At 42.7% G+C, this 13,123-nt stretch overlaps 1 pseudogene; it reads right to left on the minus strand.

The window, feature by feature from the left end:
• Window positions 1–9,173: 9,173 nt before the first annotated feature.
• Window positions 9,174–12,697, minus strand: LOC117999184 (annotated as a pseudogene).
• Between the last annotated feature and the right edge of the window lie 426 nt (window positions 12,698–13,123).

Consider the following 13,123-nt stretch of genomic DNA (forward strand, 5'->3'; position numbering starts at 1 on the left):
ACATGCGGAGTCACCATGAGGAAGGCAGTTGGAAAAAAAATTTCATTCCTGCAGCCCTGAGAATCCTTAGGTGGGACCTGGGGAGGCAGGACGTGGCTGTGGAGACTGGGAAACAGGCTGCTGAGGGGCACCAATCTCTGTTGCTGCCATCTTTTTTTGGTCTAGGGGAAAAAGAAAAACAAACAAAAAAACTGTCAGAAAATAATAGCACCACAATGACCCAAATAATGGGGCCTCAGAGTGCAAAACCCAGGCTTGCAACAAAGGAAAATGAGACTGTTAGGAAGCAGTCGGAGAAACCCTGGGCCATATTCCTTTAGGGTTACTCCCTCCTCACTGCTCCCAGGGGTCAAACGCTATCTCTCCCATCCCTGAGAAAAAGATATCCCTTTCCTCACTCTCCCCCAGCCTCCTCCAGCCCTGCCACTTCCCTGACACTCCAACATCAACACTCAAGCCCAGAATCTGCTCAAATGTTAGCCACACAGGGCTCAGGGTTGGGATGTACTAAGCCTCCCTGAGTGCCAGAAGTCCATGGGGAGAGGGAGATGCAATAGGAATAGCTGAGCATTTACCTTACATCCACATGGCCACTGTGGTTCTCTTGTGCCATAGTATTTAAGAACATTTCAAGATAAGAATTGATACCTAATATAAAACAAGATGCATTTTTAATCAAAAAACATCTTTCATACATTATCAAAGGTACTTTAAAACAGAATGTAGAGGGGCGCCTGGCTGGCTCAGTTGGTACAGCATGTGACTTTTGATCTTGGGGTTGTAGTTTTGAGCCCCATGTTCGGTGTAGAGATTACTTAAAAAAATAAAATAAAATCTTTTAAAAAAGTTATGTAGAAAACATCAACTTTTGCTCTTTTCTGAAAATATTTAAACTTTATATAATAACACAATATGATAGTGAAGATATTATCAAGCAAAAATGTGTGTGTGTGTTAGCTTATGTGTGTGGGTGCCTGTATAAATATACTTTTGGGTACAAAAATTATTACATGAGCAATACTCACACCTACACAATGGCCTAAACTAATAATAAGCAAATGTAATACGAGTTATCCATGGTACAACAGTATGTCTTGATCATAAAAACCCTGGCTCCTTCATGTTTTTTGAACCTGGGCTCATTTTACTTTATGAGACAAGAGCACGGTGTTAGCAGTTCTAAGATGTATTTGAATATCTTGGTTTATTTAAGGAGGAAATGAGGAGGGGTTGTAATCAGTTACTGACTGCTGGAAAAGAATCACTCCTGCATATAATTGAGAAGTGGAACCGATTTGGTCAAAAGTGTCAGTCAAGCTACATTAAGCATATTTTAACATACAAAACTGATTTTAGAATCATGAAACAGGGGCGCCTGGGTGGCTGAGTCAGTTAAGTGTCCAACTCTTGATTTCGGCTCAGGTCATGATCTCAGGGTTGTGAGATCAAGCCCTGCGTCAGGCTCAGCGCTGGGTGTGGAGTCTGCTTGGGATTCTCTCTCCTCTTCTCCTTCTGCCCCTCCCCCACCTCTCTCTCCCTCTCTAAAAAAATTTAAAAATAAAAATAGAATCATGAAACAAAGAAATGCATTTTCCACTTTGAGTGTAACATCATGGGCAAATCTGATAATCAACTAAGTTTTGCAAATAAGGGAATAACCATATTAGAATTATACTATTAAAACTCACCCATTTAGAAGAGGGGGAATTGGAGGGAGAGATGAACTATGAGAGATTATGGACTCTGAGAAACAAACTGAGGGTTCTAGAGGGGAGGGGATGGGAGGATGGGTTAGCCTGGTGATGGGTATTAAAGAGGGCACGTATTGAATGGAGCACTGGGTGTTATACGCAAACAATGAATCACGGAACGCTACATCAAAAACTAATGATGTAATGTATGGTGATTAACATAATAAAATAAAATTTTAAAAAACTCACCCATTTAATATGTTTTAAAATGCTTTAGCTTCTTTCAGCTTCTCTAAGAGTTTCTGTTTGGCGCTTCTATTGCCTCCAGAATTGACTCTCACTCCAAACTCACTGTCACATCCTCATCTGCATACTAGGACCTCTCATGGGTTGTGTGCTATGAAGTAATGTAAGCAGTTTTTAGTTCAATCTTATTTTATATCTAACATTTAGACTCAGAAGTTCAAAAATGAATTTGGAGGATCCAAAGAATATTATCATTCTTAGATGTGTGGAAAATTTATATATGAAAATATATTCCTTCTCATGAAATTGAGAACTAAGTTTCAGAATTCTTACATATGATCGCCAACAATATCAAGATGATCACCAACAATATCATTCCCACACACCTTATGGTTTAGCAGTCATAGTTTATTATGATAGAGCTTGGAATATTTGGGGAGAAAATCTTACTGTAACCTAAAACCTAGAAAAATTCACATAATTAATTTCATGATAAATATATTACCCCAGCTGTTACATCATATGGCAGGCAGATCTTCATTACTGTTCTTGCCCCCAAACTAAAATGTCCTGCTCCATTTGGCATTTATTTTAAGGGCCACAGCCTGATTGATTATATGCATGTGTAGCCTTGTCATCACAGAGTTCAGGATTAAAAAGTTAAAAATAGATATAATGTACTCATTTAAAATAAACTGAAGTTGGGATGCCCAGGGGGCTCAGTCAGTTAAGCATCCAACTCTTGATTTCAGCTCAGGTCACCATCTCAGGGTTGTGAGACTGAGCCCCACGTTGGGCTCTGTGTTAGGCGTGGAGCCTGCTTAAGATTCTCTCTCTCCCTCTCCATCTGCCCCTCCCGCCCCCGCTTGTGTGTGTGCGCGCACACATGTGCTCTCTCTCGCTTTAAAAATAAAGGAGGGCGGGTGCCTGGGTGGCTCAGTTGGTTAAGCGACTGCCTTCGGCTCAGGTCATGATCCTGGAGTCCCAGGATCGAGTCCCGCATCGGGCTCCCTGCTTGGCAGGGAGTCTGCTTCTCCCTCTGACCCTCCCCCCTCTCATGTGCTCTCTCTCAAATAAATAAATAAAATCTTTTAAAAAAATAAAATAAAATAAAGGAGGGCACTTGATGTAATGAGCACTGAGTGATATATACAACTGATGAATCACTAAATTCTACTTCTGAAAATAAATAAATAAATAAATAAATAAATAAATAAACTCAAAGTCATATATGAAAACTAAATACTGATATTGAGTTGGATCAAAAATTTGTGTGTGTATATATATAGTATAGTGGTTCCCAAAGTGTGGTCCTAGGATCCCTAACGGGCTCCAACATTCTTTCAAGGTGTCAGGTATTTTTTGTAATACTATTAAGTTAAATAATTTTAACTTTTCTCTCTCTAAAAAGTATATGGTGAGAGACGCCTGGCTGGCTCAGTTGGAGGAGCATGCGACTCTTATTCTTTTGAGTTCGAGCCCCACATTGGGTGTAGAGATTACTTAAATAAAATTTTTTTAAAAAGGATACCACCACAAAAGTAAAAAGAGAAGCCACAGAATGGGAAAAAATATTTGTAATTCATCTATCTGATATGGGGCTTGTATCCAGAATATATAAAAATGCTTATGACTCAGTAAGAAGACAACCAAATATAGTATGGAGAAAGGGGCTAATACACATTTCTCCGAAGAAGAGATACAAACAGCTAATAAGCACATGAAAAGATGCTCAACATCATTAACCATTAGGGAAATGTAAATCAGAACTCCAATGATTTACAACTTCACATCCTCTAGGATGGTTATAAACAAAAAAACAAATAGTAAGAAGTGTTGGCAAGGATTGATGAAATTGGAACCCTCATATATTACTAGTGGGAATGAAAAATGGTGTTGCCACTTTGGAAAATAGTTTGGCAATTCCCCAATTAAAAAGAGTTACCATATGACCCAGCAATTCCACTCCTAGGTATACATCCAAGAGAAATAAAAACATATATCCATATAAAAACTTGCACATGAAGATTCATAGAAACATTATTCATAATAGCCAAAAAGGGGTAAACAATCTAAATGCCTATCAAATGATGAATAGATTAAAATGTAGTATATCCATACCATGGAATATTATTCAACTATAAAAAGGAATAAAATACTAGTACAGTTACATCATGGATGAGCCTTTAAAACATTATGGTAAGTGAAAAAACCAGTCACAAGAAAACAGATATTATTCCATTTATATATATATCCAGAATAGGCAAATCTATAAAGGCAGAAAGATGAATGGTTACATAGGGTTGGGGCAGAAGAGTGAGAGAATAGTGAGTGACTACTAATAGGGTATGGGGTTTCTTCTGGGGGTGATGAAAGTGTTTCTAAAATTGTAATAATGGGGGGAGGTGGGTGGGGGATGGGTTAAATGGGGGATGGGTATTAAAGAGGGCACTTGTGATGAGCACTGGGTGCTGTATGTAAGTGTTGAACCACTAAATTCTACTCCTTAAACTAAAAAAAAATAATAATAATAAAATGTGATAATTGTTGCACAACTCTTTCAGTATATAAGAAACCACAGAATTACACATTTTAAAAAGGTGAATTTAGTAGTATGTGAATTATATCTAAATGAAACTGTTAAATATACACAAAAGTCAGCACCCCTATTTTGACTACGTGATCTACCCTTAATATTCTAACTTCATTTCCCACTATCTCCCCTTTCTCTCTCCAGTCTACCTTTGCTTCAAAGATGCCAAGCATGCTGCTACATCAGGTCTTTTGCATTTGGTGTTTCCTGCTTCAAATACTTGTCTTTCAGATATATACAGTAAACTGTCTCATTCGCTTCAAGTTTTTACCAAAAAATTACTTTCCCATTTTTAAAATTTCAACCCCCTTATATGTTCTCTCAATCTCTGCTCTGCTTTTCTTTTTCTTCTTCACATTTCTTAATATTTAAAATACTATTCTATTTTCTTACTTATTTTCTCATACTTTTGAAATTAGCTAAATGAGTGCAAAAAATTTTGCCTGATTGCTAAATACTATACATTCAGCACATAGAATAGCATTATACATACAGAATCTCAAGATTGTATGTTGAGTGAATATCTTTACAGTATAAGTGGTTTATATATAAAGGTATAAGAAAAACACTAAGACTTCAATATTGGGCAAAATGAAAAAAGACAACTCACAGAAGAGGAAATGCAATTAGTAATAAATCATGACAGAATAATTTCAATATTATATCCAGTGGAAAACGTAAAAAGTGATCTGAGATACCATTTAGTTATCGTATTCACCATATTTTAAATGGTAATAAAATCATGCTAATGCTATGTATCAAATGTCCTAAAATGATCCAGTAATCCCATTTCCAGTTATCTTTTCTTAGAAAACAATCCAGGGGCACCTGGGTGGCTAAGACGGTTAAGTGTCCAACTCTTGATTTCGGCTCAGGTCATGATCTCTGGCTCAGGAGATTGAGCCCTGTGACAGGCTCTGTGGTCAGCAGGGAGTCTGCTTGAGGATACTCTCTCTCCTCTCCCTCTGCCCCTCCTCTGCCCCCCCACCCACGATCACTCTCTCTCTCGAAAATGAATTTTTTTTTTTAAGATTTTATTTATTTATTTGAGACAGAGAAAATGAGAGAGACAGAGAGCACATGAGAGGGGATAGGGTCAGAGGACGAAGCAGACTCCCTGCCAAGCAGGGAGCCCGATGTGGGACTCGATCCCGGGACTCCGGGATCATGACCTGAGCCGAAGGCAGTCGCTTAACCGACTGAGCCACCCAGGCGCCCCTCGAAAATGAATCTTAAAAAAAAAAAAAAAGAGGGGCGCCTGGGTGGCTCAGTCAGTTAAGCGTCCACCTCCCGCTCAGGTCATGATCCCAGGGTCCTGGGACCGAGCCCTGCATCGGACTCCCCGCTCAATGGGGAGCCTGCTTCTCCTTCTCCCTCTGCCCCTCCCCTGCCCCTCTCATGCTTTCTCTCTCATGTGCTCTAATAAATAAAAAAATCTTAAAAAAAAAAAAAGGAAAAGAAACAAAAGAAAACAATCCAAAGACAGAAACGATTTTATGTACAGATGATCACTGCAGTTTTATGTGGTATGCCAAAACAGAGAAAACAAATGAAATCCCAAAAATAGTGAAACACTTAAACTGAGGAACAACTATATTTAGTTACTAAAATTATGTTTCTAAGGCACCTGGCTGGTTCTGTTGGAAGAGCGTGCAACTCTTGATCTTCGGGTTGTAAATTCAAGCCCCATGTTGGGTGTAAAACTTAAAAATAAAAAATCTTTTAAAAAAAATATGTTTCTGAAAATTATGAATAAATGAAAATGCTTACATATATAATGAAACAAAACACACCATAAAGCTCTACAAAGTGATACTATATAATTAAACTATAATGACTTGATGGAATATCACAGAGCCACAAAGAAATTAGGATATTGCTATAGGGCAATTTACCAATTTAAAATGTGCATATACTTCCAAATATAAATCTTTTCCTAGAAATTCAAGGTGTGACCAATTCTCCTTTATAAGAATTAATATTCATTCACTGATTCAACAATTTAGACTGAGCATAACTTATACTGAGCATCTCCTATACGATGGGCAGTGTGCTGGACAATGGGGATTTAAAGATGAATATTAATTATCTCAGGGTAAAAGATCATAGATCAGTGGGGGAAATAAAGATACGATAATACAGTATTTGAAATAGAGTTGGACAGAATTTTGTTCTACAGTAGAAAAGTAACTGTTGGAATGAACAAAGGCTTCTGAGAAAGCTGATATTTGCTAGCTATATTGGTCAAATGAAGAATGCATGAGCTAAAGACTATTTCCCAAGGTAAAGAAAAGTGTGGGGCCAGAAGCATGGAGTGGAGAAAGGACAGACATCTTTTTTTATTAAGATTTTATTTATTCATTTGAGAGAGAGAAAGAGAGAGCACAAGCAGTGGGAGGGGCAGAGGGAGAGGGAGAAGCAGACTCCATGAGGCAGGGAGCCGGACTTGGGGCTCGATCCCAGGACCTGGAGATCACAACCTGAGCTGAAGGCAGACGCTTAATGGATTGAGCCACCCAGGTGCCCCCAAGGACATACATCTTGTTTGAAGTGGTAAGAAGTTTAGTGTGGCAGAGCATAATAATGGTAATTGAGAGGCTGAAGTTATTGCTGGCCATCAGTATCCTTTTCAAATATGAAAAGCCATAATGTATCTTGTTCTCACATTGACATGAATAACACGGACAAAAACAGAATCCTTATAGATGAACTATTGAGTGTTTACTTTGTGATAAACATTCTACTGAGCATATATCTACTGTCTGTTTCAATTCTCACAATAACTCGGTGAGGTAGGTTGTTTCATCATGTTTCATTATGTTGACAGGGAAACAGATACACACAGATTAGCAGCCATGCCAACATCATAAAGCTGGTAAGTGATGGAGTCTAGATTAATACCCAGTGCCTGAGTGATCTTTTCTTCCCCTCAGATCTGGCTAAGAAGAGTCAACCCACATCACTTCAGGATATACCATGGGTCCACAAAGAACCCCAACCTCTCCTGAAAATAAGTATTGATTGATACATGCAAGAATTTGGCTAGACTGCAAAGTAATTATGCCGAATGAAAAACGCGGGTCTCAAAAGGTTACAAACTGTAGGATTCCATTTTTATAACATGCTCGAAATGACAAAATTACAGAGACTAAGAACAGGTTAGTGTTGGGGCGCCTGGGTGGCTCAGTCGTTGAGCGTCTGCCTTTGGCTCAGGTCATGATCCCAGGGTCCTGGGATCGAGCCCCGCGTCGGGCTCCCTGCTCTGCGGGGAGCCTGCTTCTCCCTCTCCCACTCCCCCTGCTTGTGTTCCCTCTCTCTCTCGCTGTGTCTCTGTCAAATAAATAAATAAAATCTTTTTTTTTTTTATTTATTCATTTGAGACACAGAGATACAGAGAGAGAGAGAGAGAAAGCATGAGCAGGGAGAGAGGCAGAGGGAGAGGAAGAAGCAGGCTCCCCGCTGAGCCAGGAGCCCGATGCGGGACTCGATCCCAGGACCCGGGGATCATGACCTGAACTGAAGGCAGACGCTTAACCATCTGAGCCACCCAGGCGCCCCAATAAATAAAATCTTAAAGAAAAAAAAAAAGAACAGGTTAGTGGTTGTCAGGTGTTATCTCATAGGTAGCCCTTAGAAACATTCTATGAGGGCGCCTGGGTGGCTCAGTTGGTTAGGCGACTGCCTTCGGCTCAGGTCATGATCCTGGAGTCCCGGGATCGAGTCCCGGGATCGAGTCCCGCATCGAGTCCCGCATCGGGCTCCCTGCTCGGCAGGGAGTCTGCTTCTCCCTCTGACCCTCCCCTCTCTCTTTCTCTCTCAAATAAATAAATAAAATCTTAAAAAAAAAAAAAGAAACATTCTATGAGGTGGTCAACTCCCGTTTCCTTGTTAACTTTTGAGTTCCTGATGGTTTTCTTCTACCTCAAAAGTCTGTCTTCTTTTCTTCCAAAAATGCTGCTACAGCTCCTTCTTGGAGCTTAATCCTAACCATTCTTCCTTCCAATCAAGTGCGGATAGGAGACACCAGCCAATTTTCTCTTTGCACCCAAGGGACCTTACATAGGCTAACACACAATTTCTCAAACTCAGAAGAACCAAATATGCATTATTTTCTCATTATGAACAAATGCATCATGTGAAGTCAAGAAGAGGCCAAAATGGGGCGCCTGGGTGGCTCAGTCAGTCTGCCTTGGGCTCAGGTCATGATCCCAGGATCCTGGGATCAAGCCCGGCATCGGGCTCCTTGCTCAGCGGGAGGCCTGCTTCTCCCTCCGTCTGCTGCTCCCCCTGCTTGTGCTCTGTCTGTCTCTCTCTCTGACAAATAAATAAAATCTTTAAAAAAAAAAAAAAAGAGGCCAAGTGTTCATCAAAGGGCAAATCCTATTACCATAAAGGGGATCCATGGCTGATTACTGATCTTAATCCTCCCAGGCCCTCGGTAAACCTTAGAAACCTGGTAAGACCTGGGCTCCAACAGCCCCAACCGCACCTCTCAGCCCGCCCCAGGAGGAGAACCAGCTCAGGGTCGCTGCTCCCCAGCCCAGTTACCTGTCAGTACCCAACGAGCCTGAAAAGGAACATGGCGGTGGTGGGCGGTTAACGTCCGCCCCAGCTCTCAGGTCGCAGCTAGGCACATCTGCGCACGTGCTTAGCACAGCCAATCAGAGGTAAGGGAGAACTGATGGCTGCCTCCGAGTGGCTGGCCTGGAGGCGCGAGTTTCGCAGCCAATCAGAGCCAAATGAGTTCCGAAGCCCGCCTCCAGGGGGCATGTCCTTCGACGTCCTGCCCAGACAGCTAGCTGCAGGAGCGGCATTGGGGTGATGTGTCTGGGGCTGCCGGTCTTGTGGCTGGTGAAGGGCAAGAAAAGGAGGCAAGTGTTAGGAGCTCATCTGGGGTGAGAGCCACGGGAATATCTACAGGTCTCACCCTTGTGGTCTATCAGGGCTCAGCGCCGTGAAAAAATAATAGGAGGCTGAGAACTACGGAAGAGCCCAGCCTGATTCACACTGTTCCTTTTGCCATAAATGCCCTCTTGCGTTCCTTCCCACTTGACTTCAGTTCTTGATTCAAAAATTCAATGCCACCTTCTCCTCTAAGCCTCCACGAGCCTGGGAGGATCTGACCTGTAGTCACCCTGCACTGAGACTGCCCTGCCTTGGGAGTTTGTCGCACAGACAGGAAGTGGAGGTGAAATGCACAGAAACGACTTGCAAGGGCTTTGGAATGGGGCGGAGCTTCATTCACAGCCAGGTTCCACAATCTCCATGCTGCGTGACCTCAGGGAAGAGAATGAACCCCTCTGTGATCAGCTTTCTCATCAGTAGAAGGGAGGACGATGGAAAGGACTTCAGTAGAGTTGTTGGACAAATTGAACTTTAAGTAGAGGCAGATAAACCTAAGAGTCTTATCACTTCCCTAACCTGAAGAATGGGAGAAGTTCAGGGTCTGAGGAGTGGGAGGGGGGTTGATGGCACGTTCTGTTACCGAAAGCCTTCTTTAGGAAATAGGCACTTCCAGATTGGGGGCAGCTCAAAATGGCATTGGCAGAACTGGACCCAGCAAATCGAAGCCCCGGGAAGTGTACTGTAGCATGAAGAAAATGGCTTGGGACAGGGTGAGGTCGCCATACTAGGACGAACAGGAAGGAGGACCCTCCCTCAGGTGGAACTGAACAAGAATACCCCTCAGACTTTATCCCGGACTCAGGACCTGTGACTGAGAAGGGAGCAACTTCTGCAGCAGTTTCCCCTCGGGATCCGGAGTCTTCTTGTCTCTGAAATGAGAGGACTGGGCTAGACAGCTCACAGGGGGCAACTGGGTTATGGAGGGCAGCTCAACCTTGGAAGCCCAACATTCCCAAACCCTTCCACTGTACATCCTTGACCTCATGACCTTTCATCAGTAACACCTCCACCCTACTTCTATGTCTTCTACCATTTGTCTCAGTGTTTCCTTCCCTTTCAACGTACTAAATACTACAATCTCGCTATCCCCTAAGGACACTGACTTTAATCTTCTCAAGAGCGGCTGTTCTTTCTCAAACACTCCTGGTTCTAAAGGATTTGGAGAAAATGATGACCTCCTTCCTCTCATTTCCCCTTTCCAATCATGTCTCTGCCCTCCTCCCTCAAATGCCCATCTCCTCTGAAATGCAAGCCATCAGACTCTGCCACCTCTATATTGCAGTCATATCTACCCACAGTCTGCCAGTTCCTTCCTTCACTGAAGATTCTTCACCTGGCTTACCATCCTGCCCTTTGCCTTTTCCAGCTGGGCAGTGTGAGCCACTGACTTAGGACCCAGGATGTTGCTTCCCCAATGACAGCAGATCTCACCATATCTGTCATTGTAATTGGTCCTCATAGCTTCCACCAGCTTAGCCAAAGCTCCTTTGTCTTCCAAGTTAACCTGTGTGAAGGCGACAGTGGTGCAGGTCTTCCTGTGGACCAGATGCCCCAGTCTGGCCTTCCCTTTGATAATGCAGTAGCGAGCCCCCATCTTATGACACAGAGCAGGCAGGAAGACAACCAGCTCAGGGGGATCCACGTCATGTGCAATCACTACCAGCTGAGCCTTCTTGTTTTCCACTAAGTTGGTAACAGTATTAACACCAGCTCGAAAGACAGGCGACCTCTTGGTGGGGACATTCCCTTTGCAGTCAGCTTTCTTTTCGGCCTGGGCCAACAATCTCTGCTTCTTCTCTTGCTGTCTCTGGTCTGTATTTGGGCCAGCTTAAGCAGTTGAGTAGCTGTTTGCAGGTCCAAGGCCTGGGTGAACTAGTTAATCACGGGAGGCACTTTTAGACATTTATAAAGAATAGCTCTTTGCCATTGCAGCCGGATGTAGCAGGGCCATTTGACAAAGTGGTTGAGGTCCCTTTTGGGCTGAATGTCCTGTCCAGTGCTAAAATTCCTGGTCCTTTTCTCAAACAGGGGATTGACCACCTTCTTGGCCTCCAGCTTCTTCACAACAGCAGGGACCGGGGCCAGCTTCTTCCCCTTAGCCTTCTTTCCTTTTGGGATCTTGGATCGCTGGAGGGGAGAGTGGTTTGCCAATCTTGCTGCCCATAACCCACTTTCTTTGCCTCCCTTCCACCTAGTTACAATGCTGAGGCCCCATCATTCTACCAATTCACTTCAGTCATCATCAACTCCCTTTCCTTTCTGTTCCTAAATCCTCTTACCTTGGAGAATCCCAACCCTAGTTAATTTAACTCTACGTATTTGTCACCCAAATCTGATCAGTTTAATGTGGTGGGAGAAAAAAAAAAGATGTGTGTAGACTCATCTCACATCTAGTTTCTAATCGTGAATCTTATATGGGGCCTCGCCATTATCTAGCAGTCTTACTAGGTTTCTCCCATCATTTTACTCCTCCATTCTCTGAAACACCATTTCCTACCTCCTTTTACATCAGAATTCCAGCATTCCTCCCTTTTCAGCTTTGACCATTTTTTGATTCCCTGAGAAATAGAAGAGCCACCTCACTTTCCAAATCTTCCAACCTACTTGCACTGCGTCATGTCCTACGAAAATGCATGGCCCTCCTCTGCTCTTACTAAGGTCAACAACTGCTCAGTCTCTCTTCTCTGCTAAGTCACTCCCATATATAAAAAACAACTTCTCGGGGCGCCTGGGTGGCTCAGTCGTTAAGCGTCTGCCTTCGGCTCAGGTCATGATCCCAGAGTCCTGGGATGGAGCCCCGCATCGGGCTCCCTGCTCGGCGGGAAGCCTGCTTCTCCCTCTCCCACTCCCCCTGCTTGTGTTCCCTCTCTCGCTGTGTCTCTGTCTGTCAAATAAATAAATAAAATCTTTTAAAAAAAAAAAAACAAACTTCTCCTTGACCCCATGTTCCACTTCCACTGCAGCCAGTTTCTCTGCTTTCCTTTAGAGCAAAATTCTTCAGAAGAGCTGTCTGTGCTTGTGGTCCTCGCCTGCCGTTCTCTCTTTATCCAGTTCAGTCTGGTTTTATCTCCACAACTCCATGGATTCTGTTCTTGTGTAAATCACCAACGACCACCATTTTCCCTGATACAAAACCAATTTCCAAATAAGTGAGAACATGGTCAGCAAAATTGGAAAGCACAAGGAAATCTTAGCTTATGGGAAGAGTGAAAGAAAAACTTACGGTAAATGTTCCATCAAACATACTAAAATAGTGCAACATCTGCCTAACAAATTGGCAAATATTCTTAAAATATGAAAATTCTCGGGGCGCCTGGGTGGCTCAGATGGTTAAGCATCTGCCTTCAGCTCAGGTCATGATCCTAAGGTGCTGGGATCGAGTCCCGCATCGGGCTCCCTGCTAGGCGGGGAGCCTGCTTCTCCCTCTGCCTCTGCCTCTCTCCCTCTCTCTGACTCTCATGAATAAATAAACATTTTTTAAAAATATGAAAATTCTCATTGATAAGGGAGATATAAGCGAACAGTCACTCATACACTTGGGAAAGGCCTGGGTCAGCCTATTTATAGGAAAATTTGAGAACATGTATTAAAGGCCAGAAAAGTTTGACCCAAGAATTTTACTTCAAAGTTATTTTTCTTTTGGAATGAATTAGAACTAATCATTAAGATTAATGTAAAGGAGAGACTC

The sequence above is a fragment of the Mirounga leonina genome, unplaced genomic scaffold, assembly GCF_011800145.1.
Source record: "Mirounga leonina isolate KUSES-001 unplaced genomic scaffold, KU_Mleo_1.0 Mir_115, whole genome shotgun sequence".
NCBI classification, from domain to species: domain Eukaryota; kingdom Metazoa; phylum Chordata; class Mammalia; order Carnivora; family Phocidae; genus Mirounga; species Mirounga leonina.